The sequence below is a fragment of the Cebus imitator genome, unplaced genomic scaffold, assembly GCF_001604975.1.
Source record: "Cebus imitator isolate Cc_AM_T3 unplaced genomic scaffold, Cebus_imitator-1.0 Scaffold737, whole genome shotgun sequence".
In the NCBI taxonomy this organism is placed as follows: Eukaryota; Metazoa; Chordata; class Mammalia; order Primates; family Cebidae; genus Cebus; species Cebus imitator.
The window spans coordinates 439,607-452,240 of record NW_016108052.1 but is presented as its reverse complement, the minus strand read 5'-3'; the positions used below and the strand labels follow the sequence as shown (position 1 = coordinate 452,240).

The 12,634-nt window shown below is 49.8% G+C and overlaps 1 pseudogene; it reads left to right on the top strand.

The window, feature by feature from the left end:
• The first annotated feature begins 1,950 nt into the window (after positions 1 to 1,950).
• Positions 1,951 to 7,669, top strand: LOC108296746 (annotated as a pseudogene).
• Positions 7,670 to 12,634: the final 4,965 nt, after the last annotated feature.

Genomic DNA, 12,634 nt, shown 5'->3' with positions numbered 1-12,634 from the left:
TGAATGAGGAAGCCCAGCAAGATGGCAAAGCTGGTTAAAAGGAAGATACTAGAAATTGAAGTATGGTCAGCGAAGGAAAGAATGCCGGAATAAGGTGGCTAAGTAAGATACAAAACTGGTTAATGTCCTGCAGGACAATCAAACCATAACCTTCAGGGTTATTCTTTTTGAGGTGTATAGAAATCATTTGCAAATTACCAATTTTCCGCAGTTAACATCAATTTTTACTAAGTCTGGGCACTAATCAATGGTAAACAGTAAGTCAGACAAACTCTAGGGAGAGTTTTATAGGGCCCGGTGCGGTGGCTCACGCCTATAATCCCAGCACTTTGGGAGGCGGAGGCAGGTGGATCACAAGGTCAAGAGATCAAGACCATCCTGGTCAACCTGGTGAAACCCCGTCTCTACTAAAAATACAAAAATTAGCTGGGCGTGGTGGCACATGCCTGTAGTCCCAGCTACTCGGGAGGCTGAGGCAGGAAAATTGCTTGAACCCAGGAGGTTGCGGTGAGCTGAGATCGCACCATTGCGCTCCAGCCTGGGTAACGAGCAAATTCCGTCTCAAAAAATAAACAAATAAAATAAATAAAAAATAAAGGACATATAATACTCCTTTTGCCTTATTTCCTAGTTTTGGATAATTTATCTGCGTTGGGGCGAGTGGTGGATCAGAAATGCTTCCCACTGATTTTAGGAGTCGGAGAGGCATTCCTAGAGCACCTACTGAGCACATGGCCCTCGCGGGCTGTGGTGATGCATAGGATGTGTAAGGGTTATTGCTGAGTTTAAAATGAGGAAACTGAGGCCAGTATCAGAAAATTAAATGCCAATTTATTCAGCTCCTGGGTGAGGTTCTCTGGTCCGGGCAAAGGGGGCCAGAGAAGTCACGCCGGCTTCCTGGGGCTTGGGGTTTCTATGGCTATGAGGAACGAGCAACAGCTGGGTGGATGCTCTGATTGGCTTCACGGGAGCGGGATTGGGACGGGGCGGGCACCTGCTGGTTGTCGGGTTGTCTCTTTTCCGGTGTGAGAGCCGACCAGGGGAGCCACGTGGCAGAGCTAGGTGCCCAGTGCAGAGCCTGGTGCAGAGTGCAGAGGCTGGTGCCGAGTGCAGAGCCTGGTGCCGGGTGCAGAGCCTGGTGCCGGGCGCAGAGCTAGGTGCCGAGTGCAGAGCCTGGTGCCGGGCGCAGAGCTAGGTGCCGAGTGCAGAGCCTGGTGCCGGGCGCAGAGTTAGGTGCTGAGTGCGGAGGTGCGTGTGTCCGGCCTCCGGGGAGGCAGCCGGCCTTACAGGATGCTGCTGCTGCCCTCATGTGATATCCAGGAGAAGCATGCAGATGCAGATAATCCACACACAGGTCAGCAAGTTAAGGTCCGAACAAGGTCTGTACAAAGTGAAGTGCTCTGGGATTTAAAAAAAACCCAGGGGAAAAAAAAACCTAGGGAAGAGGAAGGTCCACTGGCTTAAAAGAATGGTAAGATTTCTTTCTTTTCTTTTTTTTAAATTTTTTGAGACAGTGTCTCGCTCTGTTGGCCAGACTGGAGTGCAGTGGTGCGATCTCAGCTCACTACAACCTCCACCTCCTGGGGTCAAGCAATTCTTCTGCCTCAGCCTCCTGAGTCATTGCCATACCTGGCCAATTTTTGTATTTTTAGTAGAGACAGGTTTTCGCCATGTTGGCTGGGCTGGTCTCAAACTCCTGACCTCAGGTAATCCGCCAGCCTCAGCCTCCCAAAGTGTTGAGATTGCAGGTGTGAGCTGCCCCGCCGAGCCAGGATGGTAAGATTTTAATAGGAGAAGATGGGAATGAAAAGCATTCCAGGGTCAGGGAATTGCAAGGGCAAAGCCCCGGAGGCAGGAAAGCAGCAAGCACGTTTAGGGAACAGTGAGTGGCCTAACTTGATGATGCAAAGAGCTTGCTTGGTGAGAGAATGAGGCCAGACAGAGTCAAAGATGGGTAACTCGAATACCAAATTAAGGGATCTGGACTTTATCCAGGTGAAAACCAACAGCGGCTGCTGGTTTGGGGACAGAGATGGGCACCTTTAGCTTGTGGAGACGGGACTGGAGGGGCCTACAGGGCATGGAGGGAAGAGTCCCCATGCCCCACGACGAGAGCTTTGAACATCTCTAGGTGTAACCTGACTCTCATTGGATCCTTCTCTCACCTGAATCCTTCTCTCGCCTTCAGGTTTATCCCCTTTGAAATGCACCCCAAATTTGCTGTTGTTGTTGTCGTTTGTTTTGTTTTGTTTAGACAGAGTCTTGCTCTTCACCCAGGGTAGAGTACAATGGCACGATCTCAACCTCCACCTCCTGGATTCAAGTGATTCTTCTGCCTCAGCCTCCTTAGTAGCTGGGATTACAGGCACCCACCACCACACCTGGCTAATTTTTTTGTATTTTTAGTAGAGACAGGATTTCACTATGCTGGCCAGGCTGGTCTTGAACTCCCGACCTCCTAATCTGCCCACCTTGGCCTCCCAAAGTGCTGGGATTACAGGTGTGAGCCACCGTGCCCAGCTGCACCCCAAGTTTTAAGACTAGCAGAGGCAGGGGTGAAGGGCCTGTGTCATGTTGCCATAGGGTGTTTGGGAAGAGAGGCCCCTTCCTCTCAGGCTTCCTGATTGCTGAACCAGGTCCGAGAGGGGCCGTCACCCTATCAGGCCTTCTCCCTCTCCCTCACGTAGGAGGCACTGCTTTACCAGCCCCACCCCAGAGCGTGGGATCTGAGAATGCCAATCTTGAGGTCATGTCAAACAGATTCAATTTTTTTTTTTTTTTTTTTGAGACAGAGTCTTGCTCTGTTGCCCTGGAGTGCAGAGGTGCTATCTCTCTTGGCTCACTGCAGCCTCCACCTCCCAGATTCAAGCAGTTCTCCTGCCTCAGCCTCTGAGTAGCTGGGATTACAGGCATGCACCGCCACACCCAGCTAATTTTTGTATTTTTAGTAGAGATGGGGTCACACCATGTTGGCCAGGCTGGTCTTGAACTCTTGACCTCAGATGATCTGCCCACCTTGGCCTCCCAAAGTGCTGGGATTACAGGCGTGAACCACCACACCTGGCCTAGAATTCAAATGTCTCTAGCACTTTATTTTTTATTTGTATTTTTTTTTTTTTTGAGACAGGCTCTTGCTCTGTCACCCAGGCTGGCGGGCAGTGGGGCACACTCCCGGGCTCAGGCAATTCTTGTGCCTCAGCCTCCTACGGCTAGGACTATAGGCAGATGCCACCACACCGAGCTAAATTTTTTTTTTTAGACATGGGATCTCACTATGTTGCCCAGGCTAGTCTCAAACTCCTGGGCTCAAGCGATTCTCCCACCTCAGTCTCTCAAAATGTTGTAATTACAGATGTGAGCCACCATGCCCAGCCTCTGTACTTTCTTGCCATGTAACTTCAGCAGCGTGAGCCTCCAATTTGTCAGATGTAAAATGGATGTAATAAAAGTGCCTCCTCTCACCTGAGGTCAGGAGCTCCAGACCAGCTTGGCCAACACAGTGAAACCCAGTTTCTACTAAATATACAAAAAATTAGCCTGGCATGGTGGCGCGTACCTGTAATCCCAGCTACTGGGGAGGCTGGGGCAGGAGAATTGCTTGAACCCTGGAGGTGGAGGTTGCAGTGAGCTGAGATCACGCCATTGCACTCCAGCCTGGGCAACAAGAGCCAAACTTCATCTCAAAAAAAAAAAAAAAAAAAATTGGCGGGGCGTGGTGACTCACGCCTGTAATCCAAGCACTTTGGAGGTCAAGGCGGGCGGATCACCTGAGGTGGGAGTTCAAGACCAGCCTGACCAACATGGTGAAACCCTGTTTTTTAAAAAAAATTAAAAAATAATGAAAAAAAAATAATAGTGCCTCCCTCCTCAGGTCCACACGGGAGCACACGCAGGAAAGCCTGAGAACACCAACACTAAGGCTAGCCCAAGTGTGCTCAGGCACGGGATGAGCCATAAGCCCCCTGCCTGCTCCTTGGAGCCTTTTTTGCCTTTGTAGATTTTGGAGAGGAAGAAATCTCAGGAAGAAGGATACCTGGGTTTTGGTCTTTTGGCAGGGAAGGAATCCACTGTTTCACCTTGGGCAAGTCCCTGCGCTTGAGGGACTTCGATTCTTCCTTTGTGAAATGCTGGGGCATAAGTTGGTGATTTGGGCTGGCCAGGTCGTCTCTGGCCCTTTCCAGCCCCAGAGTTCATTTTATTCTTGCTTGCACTCCTCTGTCCCCTCAGTGAGTGTTTACTGAGGCCGTACCATTGCTGGCCATGTGCTGGGCCATGGGACACAGCTGAGAACCAGGAGGACTCCATCTTTCTCCACGAGGGCCAAGACTAACCCCTAGGTCCCACTATGCTCTCATTTTTAGAGCCACTGGGAAGGCTGGCATGGGCACCTTATGTGGGTTCTGAGGGAACGAGCTCTTAGCTCAGTGCCAGGCCAGCAGTGGATGCTGAGGCTGTACAGGGCCCTGCCCTTGAGGGCACACAGTCAGGGGTGGGGAGGGGGTGCACAGTGGTACAGCAATGTGGAGGAGAGAACCACGCCTCCATTTGGATGGGTTGGAGAAGACGTCACAGAACGGAGCAGACAGTGCCTGGAGGTGCTGCCTGCACGGGAGGAGCTGGAGAGTGGAAAATAGAGAGGTGGGCAGAGAACCCTGAATGCCCAAGCTGTGGAATTTGGACTTTATCCTGCAGAATATGAGGCTAGAGCTATTTAAGAAGGAGTGACCCTTCTTAAATATTGGGTGACCCTGTTTACGCTGGAGGACAGTCACTCTGGCTGAAGTGTGGAGGATGGGTTGGCCGAGGCAGGAAGAGGCAGGGCAGCTGGTGCCAACATAGGAGAAACGGGAGGAACACAGGTGGGCGTGGCAGCAGCAGCAGGGGTGGGAGGAGGGATGGTGTGAGGTGGAAGGCCAGGGCTCGGTGGTGGGTTGGATATGGGCCAGGGGAGTCCAGGAGGCCTCCAGGATGCTGGCTGGAGCACAGGGAGGATGGTGGCTGGTCAGTGGGGTGGGGAAGAGGAAGCGGAGCAGGGCCGGGCAGAGGCCTGGAGATGGCAGGTGTTTGCAACAGCTCTCAGGAGGAGAGGCCCTGCAGGCAGCTGGCTACCTGGGCCTGAAGAGGAGCAGGGGAGATGAGTTTTGTGGGAGCTGACAGCAGCCACGTAACAGTGGAACAAGAGGTATGAAGGGCTGACTGCAGGGAGGCCATTTAAATGAGAAAACAGAGGACCGAGGCAGAACTCCAAGGGCCACCACCACTTTACAAATCTGTTTTCTTGGCTGGGCTCACGCCTGTAATCCCAGCACTCTGGGAGGCTGAGGCAGGTGGATCACCTGAGGTCAGGAGTTTGAGACCAGCCTGGCCAACGTGGCGAAACCCTGCCTCTACTAAAAATACCAAAATTAGCCAGGCACAGTGGCTGGTGCCTGTAATCCCAGCTATTCGGGAGGCTGAGGCAGGAGAATTACTTGAACCGGGGAGGCAGAGGTTGCAGTGAGCTGCAACCACGGTACTGCACTCCAGCCTGGGTGACAGAGTAAGACTTTGTCTCAGAAAAAAAGAAATAATAGTAATCTGTTTTCTTGTCTGGGTGTGGTGGCTCACGCCTGTAATTGCAGTACTTCGGGAGGCTGAGGCGGGCGGATCACCTGAGGTCAGGAGTTTGAGACCAGCCTGGGCAATATGGTGAAACCCCATCTCTACTAAAAATACAAAAATTAGCTGAGTGTGGTGGTGCACACCTGTAATCCCAGCTACTTGAGAGGCTGAGGTGGGAGGATCATTCAAACCCAGGAGGCAGAAGCTGAAGTGAGCCAAGATCCGGCCGCTGACTTCAAGCCTGGGCAGCAGAATGAGACTCCATCAAAAAAAAAATCTGTTTTCTTCTGATTGTTCTGATTATAAGAGTAATATATGCTCTTTGCAAAAAATTGTGTCTGGCTTTTTGGCATCTCTCCTTGTTAGCAAAGATACTGTTTGTTCATTCAATATACTCATTTTTTTAAAATTTTTATTTTAGTTTTAGGGACGAAGTCTCGCCATGTTGCCCAGGCTGGTCTCGAACTCCTGAGCTCAAGCGACCCTCCCACCCAGGCCTTCCAATGTGCTGGCATTGCAGGCATGAGCCACCACACCCAGCCTACACTCAGCTGAAGGCCTGCTATGTGCTAGGTATAGTGCTGTGGAGGGCATCGGTTGCCCGCTCCATGGAATTGGTGGGAGCTCCCTGGTGTCACTGCTGCTGCCTGCCCAAACCGGGGCACCTGTAGTCTCAGCTACTCAGGAGGCTGAGGTGGGAGGATGGCTTGAACCCAAGAAGTGGAGGCTGCAGTAAGCCGTGATTGTGCCAGTGCACTCCAGGCTGGACAACAGAGTGAGAGTTTGTCTCCAAAGAAGAAGGAAGAGGAAGAAAAGGAGGAGGAGGAGGAGGAGGAGGAGGAAGAAGAGGAGGAGGAGGAGAAGTGAGGGGGAGGGGGAGGGGAAGAAAGAGGAAGAAGAGGAGGAGGAGAAGGTGGAGGAGAAGGGGGGGGAGGGGGAGGGGAAGAAAGAGGAGGAGGAGGAGAAAGTGGAGGAGGAGGGAAGAAGAAGGAGGAGGAGAAAGAGGAGAAGAAGGAGGAGAAGGAGAACAGGAGGAGGAGGAGGAGGAGGAAGAAGAAAGAAAGAAAAAAAATCCACCCAGCTTCGCCATTACTGTGACATCTGAGGCTGGAGAAAATGATGAAACTGTCCAGACTACCCTTAAGTTGACAGACAGGGAGAAATACCCAGATAAAACTTGCCTTTATGAAGTATTCTCAGAAAATCTAGAAGATAATGTCTCGGACATTTAAAAATTCTTAGCATCACAAGCCAAAGAAAATATTGGTATGGTGATGATCTTTAGCGACAGCCGTGCAAGAAAAATTAAATGAAATAGATCAGATAAAAACTAGAAGAGAAGAAGAAAAGAAACAAAAAAGAATCAAGGGCCGGGTGCGGTGGCTCAAGCCTGTAATCCCAGCACTTTGGGAGGCCGAGGCGGGTGGATCACGAGGTCAAGAGATCGAGACCGGCCTGGTCAACACGGTGAAACCCTGTCTCTACTAAAAATACAAAAAAAAAAAATTAGCTGGGCATGGTGGCGCATGCCTGTAATCCAGCTACTCAGGAGGCTGAGGCAGGAGAATTGCCTGAACCCAGGAGGCGGAGGTTGCAGTGAGCCGAGATCGCGCCATTGCACTCCAGCCTGGGTAACAAGAGCGAAACTCCGTCCCAAAAAAAAAAAAAAAAAAAAAAAAAAGAATCAAAATAAGCTGCAAGGCAATTATTCCATGATATTCCTGTTATCATTGAGAAGTTCTTAAATTGGAAGGCCAAGTTTAATGCAGAAGTCTTGGAAATTAAAAGGAAATGGATGGAAAAAGATCAAGCAGGAAAAAATAAGAGGGAAACAGCTACTTGAAACAGATCCAAATCTTGACACATCCAATATCCAGTTCTTGGAGGATGCTGGAAACCATGTGGAGATAACTGAGTCTCTGTTCCAGGAAATGGATGACCTGGGGCTGGGGGATGACGAGACGATTCAGACTCCAATTCTGCTGACCCAGAAAGTGACTCCACTGACCAGAGGACTGTCCCCATCTGCAGGGAGTCTCAGCTCCCACAGCATCATGGCTATGCTTAGAAGGTTTTGATTTTCCTTTCTTTTTCTCCAAGAAGAAATAATTTTCAAGATTTTTTTTTTTTTTTTTTTTTTTGAGACAGGATCTCTCTCTCTGTCACCCAGTCTGGAGTGCAGTGATGCGATTAGAGTTCATCGCAGCCTCCACTTCCCGGGCTCATGCCAGCCTTCCAAGTAGCTGTGACTACAAGTGTACACCACTACATCTGGTTAATATCTAAAACTTTTTGTAGAGACAAGGTATCTCTGTGTTGCCCAGGCTAATCTCAAACTCCTGGGCTCAAGCAGTCCTCTGACCTCAGCTTCCCAAAGTGCTGTTATCACAGGCATGAGCCACCATGCCCAGCTGAGAATATTCTTCTGATAGCTTTCATTGTTGAACTTAATAAACTGACCTTAAAATTTCAAATTAAAGAAGAAGAAAGAATGTATGCAATCATCAGTCTAGGGAATGGTAAGTAGATTCCCTAGGGTAGTTTGAAGTTTGTTTGACAGTGTTGAGTGCCTAGTTTAGATTTAGGGTCATAAATCTGAAGTGTGATAGTTGCAGGCGGAGCATCTCTGGGAAGGAAAAAGTGGAAATACTTCCCTTCTAGTTGGGTTCCTCTGCATTTGGAGGCCTGCCTTGATTCTTCTTTGGCTGAGAGGACCTTCAGCTGTGGTCCTTTGGCTCCTTGGATGCTTCTTGGTGGTGAGGGGCCAACAGGGAGTGGTAGCATGGAGATAAAAGAATGGGCCAGAGTTGGGACTACCAGGAATTCAGAAGAGCAGCTGGTGTAGCAATAGACCAGATCACTGTGGGGAGAGCTGTTAGTGGTGGGAGAAGGGGATGTGTGAAATTTAGGTGTTGGCCTTGGATACTGGCATTGGGTTGGTGATAACGAAGTGGGGACAATGGGATATTGGTATTGAGCTGTTGTTGGTTTTGGGGTATTAAGGAGCCAAGGATTGCCATGGCTGCTTAGAGCATGGGACAGCCCTGAGGGACCCCAAGAAGGGCTGCCACCGTGAGGGTCAACTAAAATGAAGCGCTTGGAAAAATCAGTAGAATGAAGCTCAACCAAGTCTGTAGAGACGAACAGATCAGTGGCCAGCTAATTTTTAAAAAATCTTTTTTTTTTTTTTTTGATAGATTGCAGGATCTCAAGCCCCATTGTCTAGGCTGATCTCAAACTCCTAGGCTTGAGCGATCCTCCTACCTTGGCTTTCCAAAGTGCTGGGATGACAGGCGTGAGCTACTGCACCTGGCCAGGGTGGATTTTCTGATAGTACTTAGCAGGACCTCATCAAATGAGGCAGTCCTAAAGGAGAGCGTGATACGAGGACAGTCCGTTTGTATTTTGGAAAGCTAGTTGTCAGCAGAGCTGGATGCAGGTGCAGTGAAGCCAGTTAATGACACTCTCAGACTCGTCGTCACTCATCCCCTTGACATCCTCACAGCATAGATGTACTACTGGTGAGAGAAGGTGAGCAGGACTGGAGCTGTGCAGGGGTCACTGAGAGACACCTGCCTGTGAAGAAGGCAGGGTAGAGGGACTCCCAAGCCTCAGCTCACTGCGCTGCTCCTTATTGTAACCTGTCATTGTGGCCCTCACTGCTGTCCATGGATGGCCCAGATACCCAGGCATCCTGCAGCAGCCGAGACTGTGTCTGTACCAGGAGAGTGGGTGGCAGCCAGTCCAGGCCTCCATTCTGTTCTTGAAACTTCAATACCTTCTCCCTGCCCTAACATAGCCACCCTTAACTAATGACCTCAGTGTCTCCCGTACCTACTCCACCACCACACTGTATCTAAACCTACAGCCCCACCTTCCTTCCTGCCACATGAGATGAAATGTCTGTCCTTACTCCCATCTCAGGTCAGCCACACCTGGCTCTCGCTTCTGCAGTCATCACCTTTCCTTCCCACGCCGTCCATCCCCCTTTCTCTGCGGGACCACGGGACCACTCTCATCCGTGTATAAACATCCTTTTAAGAAACCTTTCCAGCCGGGCGCGGTGGCTCACACCTGTAATCCCAGCACTTTGGGAGGCTGAGGCGGGCAGATCACAAGGTCAGGAGATTGAGACCGGCCTGGCCAACATGGTGAAACCCCGTCTGTACTAAAAATACCCAAAAAATTAGCTGGGCATGGTGGCGCACGCCTGTAGTCCCAGCTACTCGGCAGGCTGAAGCAGGAGAATTGCTTGAACCCAGGAGGTAGAGATTGCAGTGAGCCAAGATTGCGCCACTGCACTACAGCCTGGGCAACAGTGCGACACTGTGTCTCAAAAAAATGAATAAATAAAAGAAACCTTTCCGTGGCCCCACACCAACCCGTTTCTCTTTTCCTTTTCCCAGCACATCTCCAAGGAGTTGTCTGAATTTGGTTTCACCTTTGTTTTACTGCCGATTCCTTCCTCGCCCCACCGTGGCATTTTGAGCAGGTGCTTGTAACATGGCAGAAAAGCAGCACAAAAGGATCCATGATGAAAAGTAAGCTTATCTCCTCTTCTGTTCCCAGACACCTGCTTTCCCTCCCCGGAGCCAATTGATGTTACACATTTCTTGGTGTCCTTGGTATATAAGTAGATACCTCTGTCTACTCTGATGGGGCTCCTATGTCCACGCTGACTCTAAAAGACCCTTCTCAGGGTCACCAGTGACCTGTACCAGCCCAGAGCTACAGATCACTTCTCTCTCCATCTTACTCAAATTCCCAGCAGCATTTGACATGGTGACCAATTCTGCTAGCTTCTCCTCCTTCCACTGCTGACATTTTTCCTGGTCTCCTCTGCTGGCTCCTCCTCCTCCATCAGTTCTCTAAAGGGTAGTATGCCCAGGGCTCAGTCTTCTATTTTATTCCTTCCTAAGTGTTCTCTGTTCTCAGTCTTCTAGCTTCAACACTTTCTATGTGCTGATGACCATCACATTAAAATAATCTCCAACCCACCGTGCGCCGTGGCCCATGCCTGTAATCCCAGCACTTTGGGAGGCTGCGGCGGGCAGACCATCTGAGGTCAGGAGTTCGAGACCAGTCTGGCCAACATGGTGAAACCCAGTCTCTACTAAAAATACAAAAATTAACTGGGCATGGTGGTATGCGCCTGTAATCCCAGCTACTCAGGAGGCTGAGGCAGAAGAATCACTTGAACCCGGGAGGTGGAGGTTACAGTGAGCCGAGATCATGCCACCGCACTCCAGCCTGGGTGACAGAGCAAGATTCCATCTCAAAAAAAAAAACAAAAACAAAACAAAAAAACCCTGCATTGGAACCAAATCATTTTCTGAGTGCTAAAGAAAAAAAAAACAGAAAAAAACCTCCAAACCCTGTCTTTTTCCAAGAGCTCTAAACTCACATCTAACTTCCGAAACTTCCGAAATATTATTCCTCCTGGATAGTTAATGGCATCTCAAACTTAAAGAAATACTAGTTTTTTCAGCCAGGTGCAGTGGCTCATACCTGTAATCCCAGCACGTTGGGAGGCTGAGGCAGGCAGATGGCCTGAGGTCAGGTGTTCAAGACCAGCCTGGCCAACATGGTGAAATCCTGTCTCTACTAATAATACAAAAATTAGCCGGGTGTGGTGGTGCACGTCTGTAGGAGTCTGAGGCAGGAGAATTGCTTGAATACAGGAAGCAGAGGTTGAAGTAAGCTGAGATCATGCCATTGCACTCCAGCCTGGGTGACAGAGTGAGACTCTGTCTCAAAAAAAAAATAAGAAATACTAGTTTTCTCCTCCAAATGATGCCACCATTCACTCATTTGCTCAGACAACTGAGCTCAACCCTTGAGGGAGCATCCAATTCATCAGAAAGACTCATTGGCTCCCTTTGCAGGATATATCTTAAATCCAGCCTCTTCTTACACCTCCGCGACTGCCCCTAGCCAAGCCACCATCGTCTGTCACCTGGAATACAACAGCTTCTTCCCCAAACTCCCTCAGTTCAGCCAGAGTGGGCTTTGACAATATGACTTTGCTTGAGACATAGCCTTCCAGTGGTTTCCCGCTTTGCTTAGGATAAAATCCCACCACCTTACCATGGCCCTGCATGGTCTACCCCTCCTCCAGACCCCCACCCTGTCTCACTGCACTCCGCCGCTTTCCTGCAATGTGCTGCCACACACTGTCGGCCCCTTGCTGGTCTTTCTCTTTGGAATGCCCTCCCTCTAGACCTTCAGGGGCTCCCTCCTTCTCATGAACTCTCGGGACTCAACCCAAATGTGACTTTTTCTAAGAAGCCCTCTCTGACCACTGCCAGACCTCTCTACCAGTTTTATCTTCTGAACAGCCCTTCTCACTTCCCGAAATTTCTTGTGCACGTATTTATGCCCCGTAACACCTGCTTGGAATGCAAGCTCCTTGAGAACAAGGTCACTGAATTGCTTCATACTCTGGCGCCTGGCACAGAGTAAGAGCTTAATCAACATTTGCTGATTGACTCGTGAAATGAAAGAGCAAGCTGATAAGGACAAGGTCTGTAAGGGCTGGGAATCCTTCCTAGATAATCATCTGTGGTCTCTTTAGAGTTTAAAAAAAAAGTTCTTAAACACAGCCCTCTCCATCAATCCTGCCTAACTTAACAACTGAGACTTGGCAGTGGTCAGAAAGGCAGCCCTATTTAACTTCTTCCTCCTCTGTCCTTACACCAAAAACCCAGTGAAAGTGTCATTCAGCCACAAAGTATTCATATGCACTACACTGGCCAGGCGCGGTGGCTCACGCCTGTAATCCCAGCACTTTGGGAGGCCGAAGCGGGTGGATCACAAGGTCAAGAGATCGAGACCATCCTGGTCAACATGGTGAAACCCCATCTCTACTAAAAATACAAAAAATTAGCTGGGCATGGTGGCGCGTGCCTGTAATCCCAGCTACTCAGGAGGCCAAGGCAGGAGAATTGCCTGAACCCAGGCGGCGGAGGTTATGGTGAGCTAAGATCGCGCCATTGCACTCCAGCCTGGGTAATGAGTGAAACTCCATCTCAAA